At 37.0% G+C, this 17,334-nt stretch overlaps 1 protein-coding gene and 1 pseudogene across 1 annotated transcript in view; one reads left to right on the top strand and one right to left on the bottom strand.

Annotated features, from left to right (window-relative positions):
- Positions 1 to 1,595: 1,595 nt before the first annotated feature.
- LOC135207808 (2-hydroxyacyl-CoA lyase 1-like) lies at positions 1,596 to 11,866 on the bottom strand (annotated as a pseudogene).
- A 3,701-nt stretch (positions 11,867 to 15,567) lies between these two features.
- LOC135207746 (titin-like) overlaps positions 15,568 to 17,334 on the top strand; it is a 65,650-nt gene continuing 63,883 nt past the window's right edge. Inside the window, exon 1 of the mRNA XM_064239571.1 lies at positions 15,568 to 15,748. The gene's annotated coding sequence lies outside the window, so the exon portion shown is untranslated. The remainder of the gene's footprint in view (positions 15,749 to 17,334) is intronic.

Below are 17,334 nucleotides of genomic sequence, written 5' to 3'. Positions count from 1 at the left end.
TTTGACTTGCTGCCGCCTGCGTCCTGCGTCCTCCTGAACTGCGTATGCGTCCACGCTGCGTCCATCACTTCTCCTCTTGCGTCCTGCGTCCTGAACTTCGTCCTTCTTACAGGACGCACTGCGTCCTGGATCGCGTTGTACGTCCTGCGTCCTCTTGGAGGACTTAACCGGGAGAGACGAGTCCTTACGTCTAACCGAAGGTTGTTCGGGCTTCTCCCATGATTGCACAATTACTGCCAATCTCTGCTGCATATCCCGCAGCACCTCCTTCGTCCCGCCTCCTTACGAGACTCCTGATGATGAGGAGACGAGGACGCACCTGGGCTCACACGAGGCGGCGAGCGACTTCCAGCCGACGTGAAATCCTCTTCCTTTTGATAGGGATCATTTCTTCATCCTCCGATGAAAAAGTCTCAGGGCTACTCCACCCTTCCTGGTCGAAAGCCCTTTCCTCCTGTGAAGAGGACGGACAGTATGACCTCTTGAGAGGACGCGATACCTCCGCGAATCGCCTGCTCCTTCCCGAGGCCGAACTATCCGAAGAGTAAACGGCACATCTTCCCAGTATCGCCTTTTCTATGGCGTACTGCAGCAGCCTGGGACGTCTCAACAGGACTGCCTGAAGGGACGCCTGATCGCATGTCAACCCCTCTCGCCTCCCTTCGACTGTCGACATGCCTTCTCCCTTGGGTCTGGGAGCTTGACAGAGGTCTAGGTCCTAGGAGCCCGGAGAGAGACGATCAGACGCCCCCTCCACAACACTGTCACCAAACACTTCCAAACCAAACCTTCCACTTTGTCCGTTAACCGTTTAATTTGGTCTCCATGGACGCAAGGGCAGCGAACACTTTCACTATTTGTGGATCCGTAGTATCCTCAGATACAGCAACTGGAGCAGGAGAAACCTGGGAAAAGGTGCTACATCTACATGTGAATGAGCTGGAGAAGACACATGCAAGGAAATCATCCAAAGGTTTACTCGAACAAGATCCCGATCTTTCACTCCTAGATACAGAAGTCTTCTAACCCGATCTTTTTTCCGAATACTCCTCCACATACTTCATAAGAGCCTTCCACTCTTTCTCATTCAGACACTGACATTCATTACACCTATTGTCCCACGTACATACAAACTCACGACACTTCTTACAAATAGTATGTGGATCTACGATGATTTCGGCAGTCTCACCTTACACCCTTCTTTCACACAAACTCTAACATACTTCCTGAATCAGACATACTAGACAAATTCCATCAATTGCGATTGCCACTCTAACTTCCTGAATACGATACCAATATCCAAAAGTCAGATAACGAGCAGGAAATTCCAACAGAGAACCAACAACGATGTTGCCGGTTCGGCTGGCAGAGAAAATCTGAGGAAACGGGAATAGTTCCAAGTACCAGCGACCAATCGGGAGCGGGGTGGCCATCACCTGAACTACCAGTGTACTAGCGGTTTGCCGCGAGTTTTGCAAATTCTGCCAGTGCGTCAAGAGGATAAGCTATATATATATATACCTGCCAGGTAAGTGTCATGCATAAAACCTAAAAATATTTTGTCTTTTTAAGAGTGGGTCATGGGTTATTTATATCCGGAATAGTGTTTAATTTCTTAATAATAACAGGAGAGCTGCAGTAACTAAATTAATAACTAAAATCAGCCATGGCAGTTATAAGCAATATTTATGATAAAGTACTGATGAATCACATGATTAATTTGTTTAAATTGTGCATTATACTTCTTGAGATTAATAATACTAATACAAAAATAGACTTGCATAAACTTCCCTACAAATATATCCTGTTACACTTTAAATCAGAATAAAACTGCTAATAATATATAACTCTGTTTGGTAAAAATATAAAACTTTAAATGTGATTAACAAGACAACAATAAGTGTCACTCATAGTTTTGATCGAGTAAGCCAATCAAAGTCCTGAGCCTTACGCTGAGCCATTGGATTAATCATCACATTGATAATAGTTGGCCTATCCTTGTTGGATAAAGCCTGTATATAGGCACCTCTTAAATCTACTATACTTTTACAAAAATAGCCCACATCATCGAAAGCTGTGGCTATGCGTTCGTAGTGAACGCAAGGAAGAAGTGATGTTTGGTGGTGTTGCTATGGTAGAATCCATCCCATCTCTAACATCGTTGAATGTTTTTTCATCAATCCCGTTGTAAATACCTGTAAAAATTAAACATACAAATCAAATATAACAAATACCAAATCCATTTTCATACAACAAAAAACTTCCACTGAAAGGGTAATAAACATCAAATCAAGAATCTGGAATCTAATCATCTACATACTGCACTCAGTGCCACAGATTTAAGAGGTAACCACTCAAAACAATTAGCAATTAAGATGCAGGTCTAACTATTGTCTTTATTATTGAACTAAATTAGTAGAATGAAGTCTCCAATATATGTACTCCTGTATTAAAACAAAAACAAAAACTGTTTTTCTCCTCTGAGGGTGAAAAGCTGCAAATGTGCTACAAATAGTAACAAAGGGTCTAACCATACAGATAATATGCAAAACTAACTAAGCAGTATCCTAATACTGTATATACATAACATACTTATAAGAAAAGTTACTTAAAAGTGGCCAAATATCAAACTTATCAGCTCAAAACATCGTTACTCTGGCAAAAATAGGAGACAGTTTTGGTTTTAAAGCAAATGGCGAGATACTGAAAACTTGAACTTGCCTTTGGTACCTGGTTAAGCAGTTGTGTTACTGTACTTAAACACAGCAAAATAATCGTTCACATAGCTATTGCAATATACAATCATTTTGAAATGATAAACACACTGCAAAAGTGTTAAACTAACCGTTATTGTTGACTATGACAACAATAATTGGAAGGCCATATCGATACATCGTCTCCATCTCCATACCGCTGAAACCAAAGGCAGAATCTCCCTCGACACAAATAACTTTCTTGCCTGGAGCATGATCACGGGCCCACAGGGCAGCAGCAATGGCAAAACCCAAGCCCACTCCCATTGTGCCAAACGTTCCTGCATCCAGTCTATGACGAGGAAACCTGTAAATATAGCCTTGTTAAGGATCTATTTTTCATGTGAATTAGGGTCAATAAAACTAATTAGCTATCATTTTGAAAGGTACATTAACATACATTTTATTAATATTTTCTATTTGAATTTCCATGGAAAGAACATATGAGCTATAGTTCCAGGTTTCGATAACCATCTTCAAGGCAAGAAAAAATGCAACCTATTTAGTAATCATGTCACACTGTTCAATACAAAGACCGAGAAGATCAACTTACGTGTTCAGTAGCATGGTACGTCCGATATCCATGGTGTTGGCACCTTCACTTACTATGATAGCATTCTTTGGTGTCAGCATATTAACAGTACTTAAAACCGCATAATAATTCAATGGTTCTCCAGTATCATTAGCCATTGCCTATGAAAACAAAACACAAAAATTGTCAAGTTTTAAATGGGTTTCTGAATATTTAATCTAAAATAAAATTCTTTTTTAAAACACAAAGCAGATGAAACATTATACGCCAACATATTCTGTACATTTCAAAAGCCTGTACATTAAGTTTGAAACCAACCAAAATATCTATCTTGGAAGTGTACTAATGTATCTTAGTGTAAGACTGGGGATACCACCTACAGTACAGGTGCCTTATACAAACCACTGCAGATGGTACTAATGGTTCCTTCCAGTGTCCTTTCGGCCCTCCTTATATTTCTAGCGTATCAAAACACACATTTTGTACTTTCACACGATTTACTTTGCCTACTAAATATTTGGACAAAAAAATATTGAATTGCAATACTTTCAAGGAAAATGAACAAGGACCTAAAACACTTACCTCATTAACCTGTCTATTAGCATTGGACTTTCCATTCAAACTTTCCCACCAAGGAGAACTCCTCAGTAGAAGACATCCAGAAACAGCTGAGGCTAACTGGCCCGCTATAGCTTTAATGTCTCCGAGCAAGGTTATACTTGCATTAACACTATTGTGGAATTCTTCAGGGCATATGTCTACCTGGAAGGTTAAATGAATTTAAACTTGAAAACAGCCTCTTTTTAACAAGTTTTCTATACAAGCCCATCACTCATACCCAAATGTTCCCATATTCACAGTCTTTTGTTTGTCAGACAGAAGGTAGGATCATCTGTTTTAACTATGTACAACTTCAAAACGCATTCTAAAAGTATCATGCAGCTAAGTACAATATATCTTCAGAATCTCAATTACTTGAACCCTTTCTAAAAAACTAACTCATTAGTTTAGCTTGGAAAATTAATTAAATTAGCTTGAAAAAATCACACATAAAAGATTATTGGACTTCCTTTTAATTAAAGTTATGGATAAACATTGTTTAAATTAAAGTTATGGTTAAAACCTTCACCTGAAGTAATTTTACGAAGTTAGGTTTGGAAAAAATGGCAAAACCAGCTTTCTGGAGTACCTACATGTATAAATTTCACATCTGGAGCATATCGTGGAGATCGGCCAAAATGCAAAATCCAGTTTAATCTTGCGCCTAAAAGCAACACAACATCAGCTTCCAGTAATGCTTTAGAGCGGGCTGCTGATACGCACTGAATATGATCATCTGGCACAACACCTTTACCTGTTAAAATATTCAGGTTCATTGTAAACAGTTTCTGTTATCCATTTTCATTAGCATCTTTGGTAAAGAATATTGTAAAAAAAAATCTACTATTGACTTGCAAGTATCCAAATATTACGAATACCATACGTATATGTGGTAATAATTTTTTCAAGTTCTGTAATATTATTCTCTTTTTCTCCTTCCTTTTCTTGTGAGATTATGAGTGACCAAATGTGACTTGGTCATCTCACTGAATTACATATTAATAATAATAATAAAGATTTATATGACAGCTTTTCCTTTAATGAGGTTTGACGTGGAGTTCACTACAATAATAAAAAATAATCACTACACTGGTTCCTGAGAGCATTTCAATATACAGTGGTACCTAGACATATGAAAGGCTCAACTTACGAAAAACTCGAGATACGAAAGCAAATACGAAAAATTTTACGGCTCTACATACGAAAATTGCTCAAGTTACGAAAGGTTGTTGCTGTAAAGTCCCGAGATTCGCCCGGACCACTGAGAACAATTTTAAAACTAGCGCCCCGCCAACTGAGTAAACTCGCCACCATCCTCCCGTTCTCCCATTGGTTCCTGATGCTAGTCACCCCATAAGATCCTGCTCTCCTATTGGTCAGCATCTACCCCTTGTGCTCTACGTACGTATTCTATTGGTAAAAGGATGCTGTAAATTGAAAAACTTATTCATGCAATACATTTAATAAAAAAACCATTAGGTAAAGATAGAATAAAGAATAGAAATGAATGGTTATTATACTGTTTGGTAGTTTCAGTAGTTGAAGAGAGATAATGAAAATTTATGGCTTACTGTGTACTACTAGGAAAAGTGATTGCTTCGCGATGGTTCGGTACTCGTAAGTGCTGGATGTAAACAGAAGTTTGGAAACTTTTTTTTGTTTGTTTATTATAGTTAATGGTTACTTAATAATTATTTGAAATGAGTACATGCAATAGAGTTAATAAAAAAAATGTGAATTAGATATCATAAAATATAAAATAAATCAGACTGCTATCATCGAAGCCAATAAATACGTATTTTCTAGAATTCTTCTTCTGTTTTATTGGCATATTCTAAGCTTTTAGCTTCTTAGGTTTAGATGTCAGAATCATAGACTAGGCTACAGTAGCAACTGCTAACATAGGCTACTATGAGATTCAGGGCCTCTGTAACACGGTTTTTTCGCAATAACTTTTTATCTATGCATTTCATAAATATAACGCTTATTCAGAATACATATTATATCAACCCATAAAATTTTTGAGTGTATTCTGCACTACGTAGGTTGAATAAATTTGGTACTTATAATGTAAAAGTGACCTTTTTTGAAGGGACAGGCAACTACTCAGAGAAAAGATTTCGAACGCACTCGTTACGTAACTTATGACATCATTTCTTCCCTCTTTCTCGATGGATGATTGGCTATACGTAAACGAAGGCTAAATAAACTCTGGCAACAATGACATATAAATTTAAATACCAAGCAAGCAGTACACCTTTATGAACTCTGGAACCTCCTCACTGATAATTGTCATAATGAACAAACCAACAAAATATGTTAATAAATACAAAAACATTCTGATTATTAGTCTAACTCCCAAAGAAGTTTCCAAAGAAATTACAGTCTAGTTTATAGGTCACAATCAGATTGACAAAAGATGTAGGGAATAGTTGGTAATTACCAAAAACATAGTAAGCAAGCTTGTTTATTTGATAACTGCTATATCCAATGTCAAGCAATTATTATTTATTGGCTATCTACCTATTTACTGAAAAAAATAGCCGGTACCGTATATTGGCTTTAAACCTTCACCAATAATTATCGTCAGAATGGTGACTTCATGAGGCTCCACCCACTTTCGCCTCGTTATAATTCAGGACAACACTGAAGGCTACCATGGGCATTGTTGGATTAGAAAATTTAACTTCTGGCTATAAAAACTAATTTCTTGAGTAGTTGTAAGAAGTGCTAAATGATCTTCAAGGATCCCAGCAGTTGGTCTAAACGTTTAATTCATGTATATTACTACTATACTGTTCGGCACTACTGCTACAGTAGTATTACTACGCTAGCACTGATACCCCACCCACATCTATGTATCGTTCCGCCATTCATAAAGTCTTTGGGTTTCAGAGCCGATGGCATTTCTGTCTGGTGGATGGGCAGGGCAACATTTAGTCAAAAGGTGTTTGTTTACCTTGCTTACGTAATGAATGTTTTTCGACTCTTGGCTCGTAATCATTGGCCATGGCGTCGGCTAGATCATTTTTACTCTATAAAAATCAAAAACATAATCGGGTTTAGGTTATTGATAATGCTGACAAAATTTGTGTGTGGTTATATACATATGTCAACTTTCAGCTACATCCGATGCTTTGACAAGGAGCAAAGTCCAAAAAACCGTGTTACAGAGACCCTGAATCTCATAGTAGGCTTATTGCTAAGGGACATATGCTAAAGTCCTAATATATGCAGTAAAAATGGGGTTGAACATTACATGCAGTTGAATATTACTCAAGTATGTACAGTATTTTGCCTTTTTGGAGTCATATTTCTTCCGTCGGATCGGCGTCGTAGCCCTAGAACATGTGTTGTAGGCCTGGAAATATAATTTACTGGGTTGTTTTTGTAGAGCTTGGAACGGATTAGGCATTTTGCATGTAAAATGCGGTTCAAAATACGAAAAACTCATGATACGAAGGCCGCCTCGGAATGGATTAATTTCGTATCTCGAGGTACCACTACTATTAACTTGTCAAGTGTATGAAGACAGAAATTAATAAGAAGTATTTACGAAAGATAATAAGAATAATGGTATGTTAAGTATTTGCTATATGACACTTAAAAACAATTATAATACAAGTAGTACTGGTTTGGTAGACAAAAAAGCTTTTCACTGTCAGGTGGAACATTAGAGAGCAAAAGAAATACAAGCTCTGAAGAAGAAACATAAACTAAAGCTACAGCTGCAACAGAAATCAGTATGTTAATAACTTTTTACCCATAGGAGTTGGCAGAAATGGTAATCCAGTTTTTTTTCAATAAATCATTCACTTCCTTTCTGCACGGCCATACGCAGCACCCTTCCCTACTATCACTAGTGGTCGCTGTGCATTAGACAACAGTGTGACTGCCTCTGTTATTGCTTCTGAGGGTGCATAGCGTAACTGGAGGATGGAGGCACCTTGAAAAAATTTAAATGTTTTAAAATGACATGGAAATTGTCAAGAAAATACAAATTCTAAAAACTTATTATCTTGTTTACCAATATGCTAAATTAAGTAGTATATCTTTCTTTCCTAATGAAGGCACTGGTAACCAGCTGTAGGCTTACACACTGAGAAGTCTCTGGAATTATTACAAAACGTTAAACAGTTCATCTAAAATTAAATTACATTCTTGTAAATTTAATATTGAAATATTACCGTCTATTGAGTGAATGGTTGTCAAAAATTATGTTATCAGGCCTAATAAAGAGATGGCAGCCTTAATAATGACTGGAATAAGCAAATAATCACAAAATTATTTTACTTTTCCCATTCAAAACAAAGCTCTTCGGAAACTACAAGAGGCTGCCATAACTGCTGGTTTTCTATGAAGCATATAACTTTTCATAGGAAACGACAAGACTTATACTTAATGAGTTATTATTATGCTCTATACTACTTGACACCCATAAGCTCTCGAATGAGTTAATTGGTAAATTATGATGATAAATGAATACTTTAAACTCCCTTCTTCTGTAAGAAAATTTAAACAAAAAATTCTAACTAAACAAAGACAAACAACACTAGTTACGTGGTCTGGTTAAACTACTTTTTATAACGATCCAAAATACAGAAAAATAAACAGAAAAAGGAAGTCACTGACCACTGCGTTACGATATCTAGTTTCCAAGAGTACCTGTTCGTTCCTTTATAAAAAAAAAAAAGTGAAGAAATGTGAAAAAATGTAATAGCCTACACACGAACATGCTTACTTTGGTGGGTCTTGTACTAAACTCTTATCAATTTTGCCAGATAAGATATTTCCAGGAAAATCTAAGTAGGCAGCTCCTGGTCTTCCGTATGTTGCACATTTAACAGCCTTTGCAACGTGGTAGGGAATGGTGGCTATTGTGGGTGGCCGAGCAGTGTATTTGCAGTAAAGACGACAAGATTCAACCTGAAGAAAATGTTGCCATCATTAAGTGTTCATTCACACAAACTTCCCTTGTGTTTAAAAAAAATAATCTGTGTAGTAGTTCCTTAGGTAATCAAACAATTCTCCTAAGCAATCTTAATGCAATGGAACAATAAGATGAAGGCAAATACTCTTCAACGCGACAAACTCCCACAGATTTTACGAGCACAGATCAATGAATCCTCTTCACTTCCTTAGGTAATCAAACAATTCTACTACGCAATCTTAATACAATGGAACAATAAGAAGAGGGTAAAGACTCTTCAACGTGACAAATTCCTACAGATTTTACAAGCATAGATCAATGAATCCTCTTCACTATATTTAAAAATTTACTTTACAGTAAAAACTGGATAAAGTTGCCTTTCAAGGAAAAATCTTGACTGGGAATCTGACAGTCTGAAATGCAAGGTCCAAGAGAATCACCTTGTCATAAACAGTACCAGCTATTCTTGATGTAAAAGATCCAGTGTATGTCACATACCTGAGGGCATTCCTGAAATGCTCCCATGCCTTCTTGGTCAACATCACTAGAACCACCTATTACTATCATTGGCCAACAGTTCACCTGAGCATTTGCAAGACCTCCAATAACATGCAAAAGGCCTGGTCCAGATACAACAAGGCACACACCAGGGCGTCCCGTCAGATAGCCTGGAAAAAAAATATCATGGGTAGCTATAAAATTAAAATAAGGGTAAGTGTAAAGGAAAAAGAAAAAGTCTTCTTTGTGTAGAATGAATTAAATACTACAGAATTCAAACCTGGGCACCATAGTGAGCTATCTCAAATTTAGGATCTTTTCTCAAAAGTTACCAAGATAGCACTAGTATAACCTTTTTTTTTTTTTTTTTTTCCCCACTGAACCCCATAACATCCCTATAGATTGCACTATATTTCCAAATTTTTCCTTCTCATTCTATTTACAAAGTACTAATACATGCTGGGCTGTCAGGATTTTCAGATACTGTAGTTTTTAAGTGCTGAAATTCACAATCACTGCAAAAAGCTTCTTGTAATTAAAAAAATTGTTTCTAGGTAAACATGGGATTTACTACATACAACCATACATGCTTTCACTTATGTAAAATGAGTATCATCAAATCCTGAACTTGTAATATAGTAATATGTAAGACAACCTTCCAGGAGAAGAATTCTTTTTCTTCTAAAATAAGACAAAATTATCATATTCATCAACACAAGGCATCTATAGGTGGCTGCAACATCAGACACCTTCTAACACCTTCCATACTCATTACAAAGGACAAACTACTGGGCTTATTTCCTTCAGAGCATTCCCACCAAAGTCAACTTTGCATACAGAGGTATTCGTTCTTTCATGTCAATGATATATCACCAAAATTTTCAGCTATCCCAAAATAATGTACAGTACTTCATCTATAAAGCTCAATTAAATGCTAGGTTTAATTACGTTAATGTCCTAAATGATCTCTTACCAATAACAAGCAAGAAGCACCTACCAATTGCTTGTGCAGCATAACAAGCAGCCTGCTCATTCCGCATTCCAACATATTTTATTCCAGCCTGTTGAGCTGTGACTGCTACCTCAACAACAGGAATGCCAACAATCTGTAACATAAAAAATATTGCATCTCAAAGCGTTTTGTTGAACTACCCACACATAAGAAAACATCACACACAATAACTGTCTAAAAACTGCTGAGATAGGTACAGTACAACCTGAAAAATTACATTGAAAAAGTAATATATCAGCTTCAAATTGCAATATTTGCATATAGCTAACCAGACCAATTATAAAAGGGAACATCTTATACAAACTATGATGTCAGATTGAGCCATTCAAAATATTCTAGAAAGACTGGGCCTATGACCTGCTCTTTACTAAGCCTAGCATGTGTACCATGCAGTAATTGTGAAATTTAGTTGAATCACAAATCTAACAAGGCAAGATTTCACTGACAATGAAAAAAAATCAAACGATTTGGGATGCAAATACTACAGTACAATCTATGGTGATCTAATTCAATCTTGTCAAGAGACATGTACACACAGCATTACACAAACAAATTAATTAACAGAATGGAGTATGCAAGTATTATGCATTAACTGCTTGATAACATTACAGAAACTGTTTTAAACTATCTGCATTTATTAGCTATCTCCAAGTCAAGAGAGACTCGCTGTTTAAACTCAAATACTGTACCTCTACACTTTCTTCACTCAACACATAAAGCACTTAGATAGAGTAACTTACCCCAAACATGTACTCTACACCTTGCTTCACGAGAGCATCCACAAGCACCTGAACACCTTCCACTTCCTCGGACATGGTGTTATCTTATGCAGCCAATACTAATCCTGAAAGAAAGTGGTCACAATGTTAAATTGTGGAAAACACTAAGGGTCTAGTAAATTTTATTTAAAGGAAAATTTTATACAGACTATATTATAATTAAATTCTCCACTGTACAGTTCATCCATCCAAAATTTTTATCAATGAACAGTACACCACAATGAGAAGCACCAACTTGAGACAAATAAATGGGACAGCAGAGACATCAGATCTTAACCTCTCAAGTTTTTAGTTTTACAAGCAGAATGAGCAAAATATACAGCAAATTTATAACATGTTATTCCAATTGCTGAGACATTTCCTCAGTACCAAGTCTATGGTATCTCGAATATGAAGCATTGATACCAATTTTAATTTTTAATTATGCAAATTTACTCATTTCCAAACATAAAAATCCACTACTCTATCTACACCTGAATACTACTTAGTAGCATATGATGCACTTAATCTTATTGTTCACTCTGTCACTATAAAATTCAATCTTTAACAGTCAAGGTTTTTCCCAAAGCAATTCACATCAAACGCCTATTCTACCCGATAATCAGCAGCCTTCTATAGAATCTGCAAAGGACTACACTTTGCATATCATTAGCTTGAGTGAAAGGTCACTTCTATAGGTCTCTGTAAACACAACAAACAAGTGATCGCATAGAGTTACTGCACTCTGAAATGTTACAAATTCCTGAGAAAATTAGAGCTAAATAGTTGATGAATGTGAGCACAATCAAGATACCAATAGCTCAAAGTACTATCTGTAATCTTAAGTCAATGATAACACTTATCTCATGTATGATAAAGCATACCAATCATGGGTTTCTTGAGATCTGCTCGTCTTCTGAGACCGAGAGAGGCAAATATGTTATCTCCATTAACTTTAAGTATTTCAGAGTTCACTTAAGCTTTACTGCCTACAGCTAACAGAACAACATAAAGTGAGTTTGGCTGCAACTGATCACCCACTAATCATGGTTCTTTCTAAAGTAGATAGTAATACTAAGACACAGATCTAAAAAGCTTTACCCCTCATTATACAACAGTAAAAGTAATAGAGTTACTAAACTTTAGTCATAATAAAGGCTGAAACCACTTGTAAATAGAGAAAATTTTTAATATAAACATTTAGCCTACTAACCAAATATAAACACCTTCATCTGATGTACGGGTTTAGGGTAAATGACCAAGCGGCGATATAGCGGCCACTGATCCCGGAATGCGTCCACCTTCCCGGAATAGTACCTGAATTCGTTGCCATGAGCATCAATCAAGAATTGTTGCCCATCCTGGCAGCACACCCCGAGACCTCTACGCTCTCCTCGAAGTAAGCGTTTCCCTCCTAAATTACGAAATAATGGCACAATTCAAGCGCTTTTTCAGGAAGTGGCCACATTCCAAGAGAGGTGGCCGCTGCGTCGCTGCTTGGTCATTTACCCTATACATATATAAAAAAGTACATCCCCCGGTTAGAGTTGTACATATTAGTAATGCAATAGTAACACGCAAATGTGCAAACAATTGGTTAATGTAATACTATTATGTAGTAGTATCACGTCGCATTTGAGCATGCCATTAGGCCTTGGCTAGAGTGGCCTATATCTTCGGGGGGGGGGGGGGGGGGGCAGTAGCCAGTATACGTAGAATTACGGGAATTAGGTAACTCTGCAGACGATAAACAAACCTAACCTTTCATAGAATAATGCGTCCTGACCTGACCTAACCGGACCTTACCTTCCTAACCTCACTTAGGCACTGTGCCCTGACCATGGCGTGGGGGGGTGTGAAGAATCCCGTAAAAACCCCTCCTTGTAACAATAAACAATGACATTCCCTCTTTGAATTCTACTTTTATTTCGTCTTTAAATTAGTGAAACTTTATCAGAGGTTAGTAATACTAATACCTAAATGCAGATGTACTACTGTGACAGATACTAGGCCCAAGATATTTAGGTAGGTAGGCGTAAATAGTATTACTAATCAATCACTCAAAAGGGGTTCGTAATTTATACATTAGTATGCCTACTGTCATAAATTAAGGTATTTCTACTGAATTTATATGTCATATATTATTACAGAATTAATATTACGACGATAAAATTAAACAAGATACCGTAAATGACTGGAAACTGAATGGTATTGACTTGTTGATATTTGTTTACTAATATCAGCTGATCTCATTCGTCTTCACATGTCAGTTACTCAGTTTCACAGTTCCGCGCACCGGGCACATTCTTAGAGACAGGAGTTATAGGTCCTAATTTTATCGTTTCTTTTCTTTTAAGTGATTTATATTTTTCTTCCTTTATATGACGCTGATTTTAGTTGTGGTTTAATGTTGTAAGGGTTTGATTTTAGTGTTACCTTTTATTAACAGTTCCGCGCACCGGACATTCTTAGATGCAGTAGAATAGGTTCTAATTTCATCTTTTTTTTTTTTTTACTTTTTTTTTTGTATGACAATGATTTTACTTGTTGTTTATGTTTTTTTTTTTACTCGTAAGGGTTTGATTTCAAGTGTCGATTCGTATTCATTTTGTCTAATACTTCATTAATTTTGTGTGTTTGGATTTAGGACAAGGCCCTAACCTGACTGCCTTTATATTGGATATACCTGGCAATTACCTTATTTTTTTTGTAATAGTGACTATATTTTACCATTTCTCACACTACCCTTTCACTTATTCCTCCCATTCTCCTCTTAATTTCTATAACTAGTTCCAAAGACTTCATCGGTTTTGTGCTGAAGGTAAATTATATTACTAGATTATACCACAGCAGTTGTCGAATGGCTACCCTTAACTCCTTCCTCTTTGCTGCTATGAAATCATCCCAAGTTATCTTGACCAATAAAAAATTCCTCTGAAATTACCAAATCATAGATCTTTCTACAATTTGGTAAACGCCGGCTGGGACAACACTCTTCTAGAGAGTCGTCTAGTTGTGGTCTTCAATAAGGAAAATACTGTAAGAATTAATGGACCTTCTAGTACTACCAGGGGAATCGTACCTATTAAGTCTAGGCAGATCTGAATGCAAATACTGATCAGAATTACGGAATTTTTATAAAGTATCTCAATTTGTCCGAATAATAGAGGTAAAAAAAAAACAAAAAAAAAAAAAAAAAAAAAAATTAAAATTAACAATCTCTGGATAGACTTTTGTTTACAAACCTTGAAAGCAATTATCAATATGCAAGTTATTTGTGAAAATGAAAAGATGGACCAGGCAAGTTTCTCAAGAGCAAATTTACAGTACACTGGGTCTTAAGCGGCCCACACACGCTCAAATTTTTGGTCAAATTTTTTTATGTCAAATTATTTGACATGAATTTGATCGTGTGTGGCGTAATTTGATGGCCTAAAAGGTTTGATGTCAAATTTTTTACTGATCTGATTTCAGTAGACATTTTTTGAGCCAACGTCAAATAATTTGTGCGTGTGTGGTACCTAGCAATAATTTGCGCAAATTAGTTAGTGATTAGACATAATCTGAGGAGGACGTGCGCGGCTCATCGTCATCATGGCTCCAACAAAACATGAAAAGAAATTTATTCTTGAGCTTATTGATGTTTATAGAAGTTTACCACAACTTTGGAACTAATTCTCAGTTCATTTAATAAAGGAGCATGACCAAATCGTTCACGACACAAATACCATTGCTGGGCCCACTTTCGTTTGTGTGTGTCTTCAACGCTAAGCCAGAGCCAACGCTGTATATGCATCCATGATGAGACGCGGGAGCAAATTAAATTTGATGAGGAAGTTGAGCGTGTAGGGCGAACGTCAAACCGTCAAAACAAAATAATTTGACAAAAAAATTTGACCAAAAATTTGAGCGTGTGTGGGCCGCTTTAGACCTACTGATAATCATACGTTGAGTCTTAAATCAGGGTGCAGATCTTGAACTACGAGGACATAGTATACCATCATTTACAGCTTAGGCCTACACAGACACACACACAAACCACATTCCTGAACAAGATATGAAACAACATAGAAGTAAAGCATCTTTATCAGCCCGTTAGGAATCGATTTGAATTCAAATGTGCACTTTTGTGCGTTGGATGTTACGACCTGCTGTGGGCCGGGAACAAACATGAGCCCCACATGCCCCGCCACCCATCTCCTCGACAGGTCACAAAATGCGCCACCGGCGAGGTGTAAGGGGTATAGGTATAGGCGCCCATCCCCATCGAGGGCGCGATGACGTAAGACAGCTGGCAGGTAGAAGCCAAGCGGATGCCAAGCCGAGAGAGAGAGGGGATAATTGGAGGGTGTCTGGTGCCAAGGTGGGCAAGGTGTCACAAGGGCTGGCACGAGGGGCGTTGGGAAGAAGGAGAGGAGGAGATAAAGAAGGGAAATACCAGCTAGGGGGAGGGAGGGAGGGGGTTTACTCATGTTTACCGCAGATTTCAGGGGGGCGTTTGTGAGTGCAGTAGTGGCGGGTGTGTGAGTGTGTGTGGAGACAGGGCATCAGGGCTGCTCTCTCTCTCTCTCTCTTTCCCCCATCCTCCTACTATTCCTCCTCCTCCTCCTCCTCAAGTAGCGATTGCTGCTGCTACTCGAAGAAGAAGGATTGCTGACCGTTCAGGTAAGTTTGAAAGAAACCGAAGTCTTCTTCTATCTTCTTCTTCTTGGGAAATCGAGGCGTCGCGAAGAACCGGCATCGGTGCCGGGTCTAAGCGATGCCCAATTTAGTGGTTCCTCCTTTGGGGGTTACTTTTTAAACGATTAATTTAATTTCCTCTTTTTTAATTAATGATTTAGGTATATAGTTTAGAGAGCTGGGATACATTATTATCATAAATAAAGTTGTTGAAGGGTATCACCGACAGTTTTATAGAGTGCCGTCGTCAGTTTGTATGTAAGGTAATTAGTACCATAGTGCTTTTAAGTTTTAAGTAGATACTGGTACCACAGTCAGTTTTTTACGTAAGATACCTGGTACCAACAGTCAGTTTTTACGTTTTATGTAAGAAGATAACCTGGTACCATAATCAGTTTTACGTAAGATAACTGGTACCATAGTCAGTTCTACGTAAGATAACTGGTACCATAGTCAGTTTTACGTAAGATAACTGGTAACTCGTGAAGTAAAATCCTAACTAACTAACTTAAATAAATAATAGCAGAAAACTGACAAAAAAAAAAAAATAGTTCGTTTCCTCGCCCAGGAGTGAGCCATACATATATACACCCTTAGGCCTAAACAGAAGACCACTAGAGTTGTTGGTAACCTCTCGAGAGTGGTGGTGGGGGGGGGGGAGAGGCTAAGTTTAAATCCAGATCCGTTTGTTTGCTCGTTCGTTTGTCTGCCTGTCTGTCTTTATATCAGTTGCTGGTCGCTTATCCACGGATCTGGATCAAGTGGTATGTAATGGATTCGAGATCCGTGATAAATGGGATCCCGGAGCAATGCATTTTATTATAGGTCTAGAGATCTTTGATCCAAGCAGAGCTATATTAACTGTTTAATCGTGAAAAGACAAATAGATGAAGGGGAACAAAGTATAATATATATATATATATATATATATATATATATATATATATATATATATATATATATATATATATATATATATATATCATATAAACGCTCAGTAGCAACTGAGACAGATTTTTACCATAAATAAATAAAAGTATTTGATGCATGAATAAACAATTTAAAGCAAAAATGAGAAGTTAATTGTTTAACGAACAAATAAACAATCTAGAAATAGAGAGAGAAATCTCTTATCAGGAAATATATATATACTATATATATATATATATATATATATATATATATATATGATAAATACGGTATTTGTGTGTGTGTGTGTATGCAGTTAATGTATGTGTATTACCATGGACGAGAGAGAGAGATTGAAAAAGTCTTGCTTTCACCCTCGCCAAAGCATAAGCGAAATAAAGTCTAGGGGAGTTGCACGCCATATTTAAATTTAACCCCGTTGTCGTCTTTTTTTTTTTTTTTTTGTTTTTTTTTATTCCAACGCCTCGACCTGATTTTTTATTTTTATTTCTTGTATATAAAACCCAAAGTGACAAATTAAAAGTTGGTATATATTAATAAATAGTTTTCGAGCGTGGAATCTTACTTAGCTGTCAATTTGATAGAATTTAAGTATAAGTATTTTATCAATTACTTTATGGAGGCTAAACACCGTGAAGACA

The sequence above is a fragment of the Macrobrachium nipponense genome, chromosome 34 (assembly GCF_015104395.2).
Source record: "Macrobrachium nipponense isolate FS-2020 chromosome 34, ASM1510439v2, whole genome shotgun sequence".
NCBI classification, from domain to species: Eukaryota; Metazoa; Arthropoda; class Malacostraca; order Decapoda; family Palaemonidae; genus Macrobrachium; species Macrobrachium nipponense.
The sequence above is the reverse complement of the archived record's forward strand: the minus strand, read 5'-3'. Positions and strand labels throughout refer to the sequence as shown.